A 12434-nucleotide genomic window follows, 5' to 3' on the forward strand; every position below is an offset into this window, starting at 1 on the left:
CACAAGATCTTTTGCCCTCAGGCATACATCATTTTTGAATACAATCAGTCTTAGGTTGGGAATTTTCCAGAACAGTGTTTAACAACATTGAAAAAGGTGTAAAAAAACCCTTGGATGCAGATAAGGTATGAATGAGTTGTAAGAGCAAGTTGTTCTGCTGTGCAGGTCATCTCATTCCAAAATAACTCCAAAAAGTGCACTTCCCAGCAGTTTCTGGGCTGGGAGGCTCAGTGCTCAGGCTGTCATAGTAGGGACTTTTCCTTTTAGTTATGAATATCTTGTGACTCTGGTTGCCTGAGGCTGTAGTGGCTTCCCCCATCTTCTAAGGGCTGAAACTGTGGCTGATGCTTGGCTGTTCCTGCTGTGGATTTCCCAGCTGGACAGTGTGGTTCAGCCTGGTCATCATCTCTGGGCAGGTGTGCTCAGCACCACTGCCTGTGGTGCTCCCAGAGAGCTCCTGTTCCTGAGCAAGAAGGGACACTGAGGGCTCCAGTTTACAAACTTGGATGTGTACTGAGCAGATGAGGGTCTCTGTGCAAACTTTGCAGTGATTCCTCCTCCACAGAGAGCTGTGCTTTACAAGGAGTCCAAAAATTCATGCAGAAGTCAGGAACTGGCTGGAGAACACATGAAGGAGTGGGAAAAGAGATTGAAAACCTCTGGGATTTGGTTGCTCTCTACATCACAGTAGATTATGCCATAATTATTCCTGCAGATTCATCTGTAGATATCCAAGCAGGAAGTTTCTTCTTTACTCTTTTAATTCAGATGAGGAAAGGGTGGATTTTCTCTTTGCTTGGATTCAGTGGCAGTTGCAGAGAGGAGCCAGTGCCAGACCTTTGCTCCAGGTCATGCCTTGATAAACAGCCTCCTCACTTCTAGGGAGCCATCAGCAACCTCCTGCCTGGGCTGGGCTGAGCTATGAAATTCTTCAGGAGGACAATTTCACTGTGCTGGCACCCAGGGCAGGAGCACAGGGCAATGACAGACCCTTCAGACCTTCCCTCCTCGGGACATCCAGAGCAGCTTGATGTGGAACAGATTGAGGCAGCACAGCCAGCAGTCACTTTATTTGAGAGCTGGAGCGTTCCTGGAACAGCCTTTCTGCTGGAAACAACACTAGGTATCATCTCTGCCCCTCTGGCCATACCCAATGGCTGGTTGTTTGCACAGAAAGAAATGTTTCCTTGATTCATTAGTTTTTTCTCAGGTTTTTTTTTTGTTTTTTCCCAGCTCAGATCTGCTGAAGGCAGTGACAAGTTTCCATCCTTCAAAAAAACTCAGTCTGAAGTGAAAACAATGAGACTCAGGGATCAGTAATTGTATTAATATTTGCCTGGCAGATTAGCTCTGAAGAGCTGATAATTCACAGGCTCTTTGTTCACCCTGGTTTAGTGCCCATGGATTCTCTCTCTCTGAAAGTGTCTTGCTGCAGCATTTCTGTCTTTTGAGGTCAGTGTGATGAGCTGCGTGGGTGTCTTTAGACATGAATCACATGCAAAAGGCTGATTCTCTTTTTCTTTTCTTCTTTTTTTTTTTTCCCTGACATACTAGGCAAGTCTGGGGAAAAAAAAATAAAAAAGGGAAAAAGAACCTTCCAAATTCCTAGACTTCTTTTTCAACTGAAAAACAACATGAAGGTTTATAGTCATGGTTTATCCTCATTCACTTCTTTCTCTCACCCACTGTGGGTCTGTGCATCACGAGGGTGCCGTGGTTTGGGCAGACATGCCCCACGTGGCAGGTTAAGGTCAAGTGCCTGTAGCATGTTCTACCTCAACAGGTCCTTTAGCCAAGGATGAAATCCATCCTGCAGCACCTTCCTGAAAGCAGCTGAGTTTAGGAACAGTCAAACAACCTGAAGTCAGACCCCTGACAGGTTGCCATTTCTGCCAACTTCTGTTCCATTTTTCAAAGTGCATGGTCTAATCCAGAGTAATAAAGCATCCCATGCATGCTCTATGACCGTGCTTTATTAGGAGTGAAAAAACCAATCTTAACTGGAGACAATTTGATATGAACCAACCTATCCTTGACTTGAACCTGCTTGAGCCCTTAACTGAGATCAGGGCTAACACTCTGGGAGTGAACTGCTGGGCAAAGCTAAAGAGGGAATGAGGAGCCACTTCCCAGCCAAGAACAATCTCTCTGGGGCAGATAAACCCTCTGGCTCTTCTGGAAAACCACGTCCATGTTCATCAGATGAGCTCCTAGACTGGTGCTTCAAGGCAAAAGGAACAGCTGCTGGGAACCAGGGTGAGTTCCTACAAAAACAAAACAACAAAACATGCAAATAGAACTGCAAAGTCCTCAGATATCTGCACTTCTCTGTTTCAGCTTCCTGTGCTGCTGAGCAGCTCTACAGAGGAGAGAAGACAAGAAAAATCTCTGCAAGAAGAAAAGATCAGCAGCAAAGAACACATGGAACTGGTTTGTCGAGGTTTTCAGACCTGCCTGACTTGTGCTTTGGCCCTGAGCTTTGGTTCTTCACTTCCATCTGCAGCCTCAGGTAGGAAGGGAATTGCTGGCAATGCCCTGAGGAATATCTCTGCTTTTTTTGGTGCTCTCAACTCCCATGGCTGGGTGACTTACCAACGCTGCTGAAGCTTAGTAATGCTTGTGTTTGGAACACAGATCCCCACTAGGCTGCCCAGAAGGAGTTTGAGTCTCTGGAAGGGGTTTGGTTTATTTTTTTTTTTTTGGTCCAGGATACTTTTTGAAAGCCTCAAACCACTCTGCTGAGTAACTGTGAAGAAAGCAGAGGGGATGCACACACTCCCCTTACATATTTGACTTTGCAGATGCCCATCTGCTCTTTGGCTCTGGGGACAGGGCATGTTCAGTAGCACCAAGGCAGCATTTGGGGACGGGCAGGTTTGCTTGGCTATTTTTACCACCCTCCTTAAGGATGTGCTGTTGGATCTGAAGGCCAGTGTCTCTTCCCCATTGATGAGCTGTCAGTCTCAGGGCTTGGGGCACTGCTTGGATAAACCTCCCCTGTCATGTTAGCTGCTCTTAGAGCTGACAACCTGGGGGTGCTTTCAAAATTGATGTCATGAAATGTAATGCATCGACACAGGGCATCAAATGTGCTGCTGCAGGGCAGGGGCATCTCCTGGCCCTCGTGGAGGGAGGTGTTCAGAAGCAAAGCAGTCACTGGTGTTGGCAGAGCTCGAGTGGGAGGTGAGGAACTTTCAGCTATGTGTGTCTACTTGGTTCCCCATTAGAGACAGAGGGTGTTTAGGGGACACAGGGTCGTGCAGCAGAGAGGAAAGGTGGAATTGGAGACTCACAGGACACAAATGGCATCTTGGATGATGGTCCTGGTGGCTGTACCTTCTGCCTTCCCAAATGGAAGTGGGCTCAGCCCCCCAGAAGCAGAGGATACAGCCACTGATGGCACTTTTCACAGAGCAGGGCAAGGGCTCTACCTGCCTTCCACTGAGCAGCTGAATTACAACGTGCTTTGTGATGTGTGGGCTGCTGGGGAGCTCAGAGTGAATCCTTAGCTCTGCTCTGTGTCCTTCAGCAAGTCACAGGAGGGGATTATTGTGTCTTATTTTGAGTAGCTGAATTACTGTGTGCTGTTGACTCCACAAGGATGCTGATGGTGGACAACAGCACTGGCTTTCTGGCCTCAGGGACCTGAACTTCTGCACAGATACTCAAAGGTTCTCAGTTTAAATCAAAACAGTACAGCATTTGGGATTTTGTAGTGGGTACAATGACTATTGTGGGAATGGAAAACAAGGTACTCGAAAAAGAGCTATCATCAGGTATCAAATTCTCATTTGAAATGCATGAATCTTCAGGCAAATAACTTTTTTATTAAAGGAACACTGTCAAGCATCATTCTGGTGCTATATTTAGCTTTTAAATTAAGTGTGCTCCGAGATCTTCATTTGCTGAGTGATCTGAGCCCTTTGTCTGCAGCACAGTGGCAGTAAGAGCTCTACCAAGACCTCCACCATGTGTGGACTGATGTCTGTGAGATGCTGGGGAGGGGCTCTGGAGCTGCAGTGCCCTTGGAGTGAAATGTTCAGCTGCTTTGAAGCGAATTCATGGTCTGCAGCCTCTCTGTCCTTCACATTCCCAAGTGGAGAAGTTATGAAGCAGTTTTTAGTGCTGGTATGTGTAAATACTGAAATGTTTGGGCTTAGAAACTTACCTATGGTTCTTTGTGGGGCTTAGAGCACTCTGTCTTCCTTCCTGCTTCAGGAAAGGGGGGCTGTCAGGAAAATGGACCTACTCAGTCTACTGGGGGAGAAAAACATCCTAGAGGTGAGATGATTACAAAGTGTGTGGAGGACATGCATCTTGTTTATCTGTTGCAGTTGTAGCTGTCAGGCAGGGGAATGAGGAGCTTTTTCAGGCAGTTCTACAGTGATTGCTGTGCACTCAGAGCAGGTCTGTGCTGTGCAGACCTGAGTGGATGTAGAGGGGTGACACTGAGGTGAAAGCCTCTTGGCACAAGGGGACACGTAGCCAGATGTGGATGGATCACTGCACAGCTGTGCTGCTCCATGCCCTGCTCAGCCTTGTCAGCAGGACAGCTTTTCCAGAGTGGGGTTAAAAAAAAAGAGACACCTGTTTCTGAAACTGGAGGGGATAAAGTTGTGAATTGTCTGTGTGCTGTAGGTCTGGGGTATAACCCAGGCTCACAGCTGCTCTCCACTAGCCAGGAGGTGTTGTGTCACCTTGTTCAGGCTGCAGCAAAGCAGGGCATGAGGTTTTCCAGCCAAAGGAACGAACAGGACCAACTCCCAGCCCGCAGAGGGGACACCAGCCCAGCATCCCCCCGGCAGCCACACGATGGCAGAAGAACCAAAGATCACAGCAAAGCACTTTGAAAATCGCTGCAAGTGGGGAAGGCACCTGCCTCTGGCACCTGCCTCTGGCTCTGCTGCTCTTACCTCTGACGAGGGCTGACCCAGACTCCACCAGGCACCAGCACTCCTGCAGAGCAGCTGGAGCAGGCAGGGAGTCTCCAGACTCAGACTAAAATGGGCTACAGAGCCCATGGGCAGGTGTGGAAGGGATGCCACAGGTGAGGTTGTGCAGAGCCATAAAGGCCTGTTAGGGGCCTCTGGGCTCTGACAGTCACTGATTAAATTGGTCTGCAAGACCACATGCTGCAGAAAGGGCTCTGACTCACAGGCAGATCATTTTTAAACACGTAATTTTTTTTGCCGTTTACCATTTAAAAAAGGACATTAATACCCTCAATTGGTGCAAATTAAGATTTTTCTACTGACTAATAGTGGTGATTAGCTGCTCTCTACCTGCTGAAATGATCCAATAAAGGCTAAGGTTACAAAATATCAGAACTGCATTTTGGTATTCTTTTTAGATCATGCAGTTTTGAATGATGTCAGTATTACAGACATCTGAGACTGTGCTTCCTGCCCCCCCAAAAAATAAAATAAAATATTAAATAAAACTTTCTTCAAGTTTGAAAAATCAAAACCGAAGAGGACTCTTGTGTAATTAATTCCAGTTCCTAGGCAGTCTGTGGCAATCCCATGGGTGCTGCTCCTCTTGTAGCACCACGGACACCATCGACAGCTGAGGAAGGGCTTTATCTGACCTGCAGGCTCGAGAGGAGCAGCTGAAAAAAAATCTGGAAAGGGGGGGGGTAAATTAAAATGTTACAGGTAGCTCCTGCCTGCTCCTGGAGCATCCAAATCAGTGTGATGCTCAACAGGGCTTGTTCAGTGTGGTACCTGCTCCCAAAGCCATCACTCAGGGTGGTACCTGCTCCCAAAGCCATCACTCAGTGTGGTACCTGCTCCCAAACACCCAGCCCGGTGCAGGAGCTGCTCCCCACACTCCCAGCTCCCCTGGTCCCCTCTGCAGGCGTCGCTGCCTCCCTGCAGGTCGGAGCTGCTCCCTGGGTGTCCCTGGAACCAGGCTCTGGGCAGAGCCCTGCACCGCTGAGCTGTTCCCGCGGGAGCCACAAAGCCCATCCAGCTCGCAGCTGGGAGGAAGAAAGGCAGGATTAGCCCTGGGCACTGGACACCTTCGAGCCTCTTGCCGAGCCAAGTGGGAAGGGTAACTTGAGGCGTTTTGTGCTCTGAAAAGCCTGGGGGCTTTGGCAAGTGCAGCCGCTCGCTCAGCTGTGCAGCCTCCTGTAAACTGAAATGCCCTCTTAATGCTGCTGAAAGGAGAAAATAATGATTGCACTGGAGAATAAATGAAAACCGAGGCTAAACATGAGATCATTGTGCTGACATTAGCAGTTATCACCCTCAACACTGCTGCGGGCACTCGGCCTCAGGAAAAGGTGATCCCTCAAAGCAGAAACCTTTAGCTGACTTTGTCAGGTGTAATTAATTGCCTTGGATGAACCCCATCACAGACAGCAAACAACAACAACAACAACAAAAAGGAGGAGAAATTTGGGTTCCTTTGGTGAGGGAGAGGCAACTCATATGTAAAACTTGTCAAGGGAGATCACGTGCAGTTTTGTACAAGTACATCCAGCTGATTTTGTAGCACTTCCTCAACTGTCACAGAAGTTTGGGTGCTGAGGGCTCTGATGGGCAGCATTAGGATCATCCAGTCTGACCTCCTGCATACACAGTTCACAGAATTCTTCCCAGAAGTTGTACAAAATATATCCTGGAGATGAATTCCAAATAACAATGCTCTATAAACTCACCCAAGCAAGACCTTTCAATGTACAATCCTGTAATTATTAAGACATTGCACCTTCACTGGGGATAGCAAATTTCTGCTTCTAGCTGGTCTATGTGTATTTATAAACTCCTTTCCAGATCTTCTGTTTTATAAGTAACTCAATAGTCATACTACCTCTCTACTGGTTTTTTTAGTAACCTAAAAAAAAAGGCAGCTTCTCAAATTTAACCTACCTGGACCAGAAAATGGAACTGAAGCTGCAAAGTCTCTACATTTGAAAATATTGAAGATGGCAACACTGGGCCAAATTCACCACTGAGACAAGCATCATGATTCTTGTGAAGAAGATGTGCTTCCATCAAACCCAAGGCTGGCCCTTATCCACTCTTCAGGATTTAAACTGCTGTGCAGACCAATAGGGCAGTGCTCAGTAATGTGTCCTTTTCAAACATGCACTTCTCATTAAGTAACTTTTTTTTAGACAAAGAACTTTTCACGGGAGGATGAGAGGATCTGCCTGATGAAATATTGACTCTCCCAACTCATTTTAGATTCTCAAGCATCATTCACCAGCTCTGAATTGACTAATGGCCATCACAGCAAATGGATTTCCACCTTAATCTTTAGTTCTTGTCTGAATGATATTAATACACATTGTTTATCACTAATGAGCTCTAGAATATGATGTTAACAGAAGCAATTAAGGCCCAGAATAACTATCTGCAACACTGTGCTGGGGCTGAATGCATGGGTAATGAATCACTTCCCTAGCTCAGCTCCAGTTTCCTCACTGCAAATCGTATGTCAGATCATAGTGAGCTCATCTTGGTGTCCATGCTGTGTTCCAATACACTGAATAATGCACTCATCTGGTCTTTACAGAGTCTTGAAGGAGAACTGAGTAAACCAGAAGCATCAGACAACAGGATCATTTCCCTCATACTGTAAGAAATTGCTGAGACAAGTCAGAACCAGTGTGAATTTACTTTTGTCAAGTATTTTGGCAGGAGGCTCAAAATCTGCCTGAAGATGCTCTGCCAGTTTAACCTGAGAAACCCTGAACAGCCCTGAACCCATTTCTGGTCATATGCTCAGCTTCTGGCTTCTCTGCAGCAGAGCTGGCATCCTACATCTGTGAGATTTTCCTTAAACAAGACCAAAACAAACAGTTTGGACACCTCTTTAGGCTCACCTACCTACCTGTCTTGGACTGTGCTGTGCTGCTGTTTCTCTGGCTCTGGCTGGTGTGTTTAAAACACCCATGTGAAATGAAAGTTGAATCTACCTCTTCAGGCAGCAAAGTGGAACACACTGAACTGCTGCAGGTGAACCAGAGGATTTTTACCTGTCTTCACCTACAGATGTTATCACCACACCTACAAGCAGGCCTTGCACTGTGCTGTCACTTTGCTTACTTGTTTTAAATATATATATTTTTATATTTATATATATATATGGGAATTGAAACAAGTTTATTTCATGCAAATTTTGACATCACTAAAGGCAAGGTTATTAAGGAACTTCTGGGGTTTACAAGGCTTCTTGGTTTACTCATTTGAAGGCTATGTAATTCCACTGAAAGAGACTGGAATGGAAGACCTGTGCTCTGAGTGTTGGGAGAAAAACAAGAGTAGCAGGCAGTTACTCACCACTTGTCACAGCACGTGCATGGATGAGCTTCCTCTGCTCCATATCCAACCTCCTTGTGCAGCTTCCTGGCATGCAAGGCTCCATGGCTGCCCTCTGGATCCTTCAAAGCAGACTCAACACTGCAGGGAGAAACAGGACATGACACCTTCACAGTTCAGGTACAGAAAGCGGCAGAAGGTGAACCAGTGTCACTTTTATCACTGTGCATTAAGCAGGTGTTCTTTATCACCTCCATTACCACTACCACTCATTTCTTTTGAGGCAGAAATGTCCTCCTGTACAGTCACAAAGACACATCCCCATCTCCTCTGTAAATAGGAAAGAAGAGGAAAACTTTCATTTTTGCATAGAGGCCAACTGAGACATCAAGTAACAAAGGTTCATTCGAGGTCTACAAAAAACCTGGGACGTTGTTACAGGCCAGACCTTCCCTGGCTGATGCCCAGGATCAAGTGGGCAGTCAGTTCCTCTCAGGACCACCAGCAGCACAGCCCTGCAGGACAGTCCTTCAGTGCCTGGGCACCCACCTGCCCCTGTGCCAGACAGACCCAGGTCATTCCCAAAGGAGACACCCCCAGGGCTCATTTGCCCATTAAGATGTTGGGAAGAGAGTTTAAGCTCCTTTCCAGATCCCTGGGCAGGAGCAGCTGCTGCCTCTGTGTTTGCTGACACCTTAGAAATGCTGCCATCCATCTGCAAACACCCACTTTCTCAAGATGCCAGGAACCGAGCACCGAAAACCCCTCGCCAGCCCTTGCCCCGGCCGGCCAACCCTTGCCAAGGGGGATGGGAGGCTCCACTCTGAAGCAGAGACACCCCCAAAAAGAGTCAAACCCCGCGTGGCCGTGGATTCCCCTCGGTCCCCCGGGGCACCCAGCCCATCTGCCCCTTTGTGCGGGCGGTCCCGGGGTGGCCGTGGGTGCCGTGGGAGGCACCTGCGGCTCTCACAATGGGCTGTGGGTGCTCGGGGGAGAGACAGATTGATGTATTGTGTGTGGGGGAGGAGGGCTGTCACTGGAATCCATGTGAACCCGGGCTCTCGGGGCAGGGCAGATTGACAGCTTTTGTAGGTCGCAGCTCCCTTTCAAAGCTCTGCTTTATAGACAGTAGGTTAGGGGGCCCGGGCTTTCACTCCCATAATTCGAACAGGGCAATCAGCAGCATTGAGAATTTCTTCTCCCTCTCTCTCTCTCTCTCTCTGCCTCCCCCCTTTTTTTTTTTTTTTCTTTCCACCCCCTTGTTATGCATTAAATGATTTCAGTGGAGGAATGTGCAGCATTAATTAGAATTGGTTAGCAGATACCGAGGGGAAAAGTTTCTTCGCAACAAACTAAAGGAGGTGTCAGTGCCACAAAGACGGTTTTGTTTTCGCTCTCCCCCAGCATTATCAGTGCAATATGTAAGGTAGCGATTCTTTTCATTTAAATTAAGTGGAAAGCTACTAAATCTTGTTTTATTCTCAAAAAAAAAAAAAAAAAAAAAAAAAAAAAAGGAAAAGGTCCTTAACACTTATCTTTTAACTTCTTTTATTTTGCAAGGTTAGTGTTTACTTTTGCTTTCAGTCCTGCCCATTAACCGGCCTGCAAAGATGTGTATCCAGTTTGGTGTATCATTTAGCTCTTACAATTATCAGCCAGCACAACTCATATATAAGGATTGTCTGCTGATTAAAGCAACAACTTTACCATTTAAAATAAAAGGCGCTGTTCTAGAAGGACACATTGAAATTCAGAAGTGTGGCTGCCTGTTCTCTGCAGGGATTTCCTCGTTTCTTTCAACTTCCTAAATAGAAGTTAAGCTAAAAGATGGCCTTGAGCATATAAAGTAAGAGCTTAGAAGAAACGCTCATTAATTTATTTATATATGCTTTCTATGTCATTCCTTAAAAACTTTTCCCATTGACAATGTGCAAACAAATATTAGCCCTGATGCTGTTCAAATATTTTCTTCCATCAAATGGACTCAACTAGTTCACAAAAAAATTATTTAAAAAATAGAAGTTTTAAAAAAAAAAAAAAAAGCTGAAATTATTGCCACCATTTAACAACAGACACAATCCTAAGTGCTGCACTAAGGGTAATATCACATTCCTTGTTTTCTGTTAAGGGTTTAAAAATTACCAAATTATCACCACCATAAAGCCTCATCTCCTAAGACATGTAAAGCCAACTGCTGTCTGTAAAAGTGAATTACTGCTCTGCAGATTCCCTTGCCACAAATTGCCCCGAAATGTAAAGACATTTACACTTTGCCCACAAGTCAGCAAATGCTGCTTGGGTTCTTTTAACCAGGAAAAGTACAATTCCTGCTTGTTCCCCTTGAGGGAGTGCTGGGAAGTGCAGCCACAGGCAGAGTGGCCTGAGCAGGACAGGGCAGGTATTCCTTTTCCTACAGGGCAGGTACCAGATGACATTTCATCTGACACACACACACAATCTGACCTATGCATTATAAAGTCAAAACCACAGCTTGAAAAGTAAGCTTTGCTATTCAGTATCTAGATCTTAACAAGCTTGATTGTATCTTCATCTTACTGGTAAATCAGGAGTTGCTGGTGGGAGACATGATGTTAGGGGTTTTTTTTTAACAGTTTTTAACGTGGCATTGCCACAGCAACTTGAAGAGCTGCGTAAGGATGAGCTAAACAGAGCCTGTGCAGAGGAAGAGAGGAGCATAGGATCTACCATGCACAGGATGCAGGGTGTTTTAAGTAGAAATTCAGCAATATAAAAAGCCAGCTAAAGTGTGTCACCTTCTGGCTGGAGACTCTTCCCCACTGTGGAAGGAAGGAAGAAGCCTCCAAAACTCCTGACATTGTCTTACAAGGAAAAATCTCTAGGATATGAAGAGTTATTTTCCACAGTGCAAAGGGCACCTGCCTAGAACTGCCAGGTCAGCTCCAGCAGCTGGGGGTTTCAGCTCTGGGGGCTCTGTCGGCAATAACTGGTTAATTAATCAGGATTAATGCAGAGGAGCCCAGGCAGACAAGCTGTTTGCTGCCTCAGCCACTGAGCAGCACTGCTCCGGGGAGCTGAGGTCACTGCAAGGATGGGCTTTGAAGGAATGCCCAGCCCGGGGTCAGCTGAGGCAGCCCAAAGCCTTCCCGGACTGCTCAGCAGGAGCAGCTCCCTCCAGAGGGGCAGCACCACTGAGTGGGTCTCTCTCACCAAGTTTTCCTGTGTCTCCTTCACCCTGGCCCAAGGGCCATCTCCTCTTTTCCCCCTCTTTTTTTCCCCCCCTGACCGCAGCACCTCTCTCACTCAGAGTTATGCATCCCTCATGCATGTAAATGAGAGGGGTCCAATTACACGCGAGGGAGAAAGGGTTTAATGAATCGTGAAAAAGCAAGGGTTGCTTAGAAAAAAGCTCAGTCCCAGCGCCCCCTCATTCCCCCACTTGGAAACGTGGGCTTCTCATTTTTGAGAGGGATGAGAGAATGCAGGAGAGTGAAGGAGAGAAACCCACAGCTGAATGAATGCCACGGTTGTTTGTGTTTGCTGCAGCCTGCACCTGAAACCCGTGATGCACACTTGTGCAGGAAAATAGTTAAGCTCAGAGGTTATGTCTCTCCACACAGCATGAACAAAATCAACACATGATTGCAGATAACTCTCTGTTCAAGTTCTCCCACGTGGAGACGTTCCTCTTCTTGCCCTCCTTTCCTCTGTGTGTGTGTAAGCTCTTACAAGTGTTTAAAGCACAAAGAACAGGCAGAAGCTGGTTGTTATTTGTGAGGTCCCATAAAACACAGCCACAGGTTACACAGTCCAAGCTGTGTCACCAACCTCCACACCTGGCTGGCCCTGGAAGTGGTTGGTTATCACTGGCTGTCCCTGGTGAATGTGAATAGGATGAGCACTTCAAGGCAAACCACTCTAAAGCAATATTCTTAACACCAAGTATGATTTCATATGATTACATTTAAAACAGACATTACAGCAATTCGGTTTGTAAATAACCTTAAATATTCCTTCACATGTCTTTTCCTTCTGCTGTTTTTTCTTTCTTTTTTTTTTTTTTCCCTTCACTATGATTAATTATTAGTCACTAACTGTTGCTAAAATGACTTCAACATCTAAAATCACAGCAAGAAAATCTCCCAGTGCCCTCACTGGGAATAACACAGCACTGTGGTGCCAAGCTGT

At 46.4% G+C, this 12434-nt stretch overlaps 1 long non-coding RNA gene across 1 annotated transcript in view; it reads right to left on the bottom strand.

Annotated features, from left to right (window-relative positions):
* The window catches only part of LOC126637354 (uncharacterized), a 52540-nt gene that overhangs the window by 18041 nt on the left and 22065 nt on the right, over positions 1-12434 (bottom strand). Inside the window, exon 4 of the long non-coding RNA XR_007628311.1 lies at positions 8289-8408. This is a non-coding gene — a long non-coding RNA (uncharacterized LOC126637354). The remainder of the gene's footprint in view (positions 1-8288; positions 8409-12434) is intronic.

The sequence above is a fragment of the Myiozetetes cayanensis genome, unplaced genomic scaffold, assembly GCF_022539395.1.
Source record: "Myiozetetes cayanensis isolate MyiCay16 unplaced genomic scaffold, myiCay2020 scf15, whole genome shotgun sequence".
Classification (NCBI taxonomy): domain Eukaryota; kingdom Metazoa; phylum Chordata; class Aves; order Passeriformes; family Tyrannidae; genus Myiozetetes; species Myiozetetes cayanensis.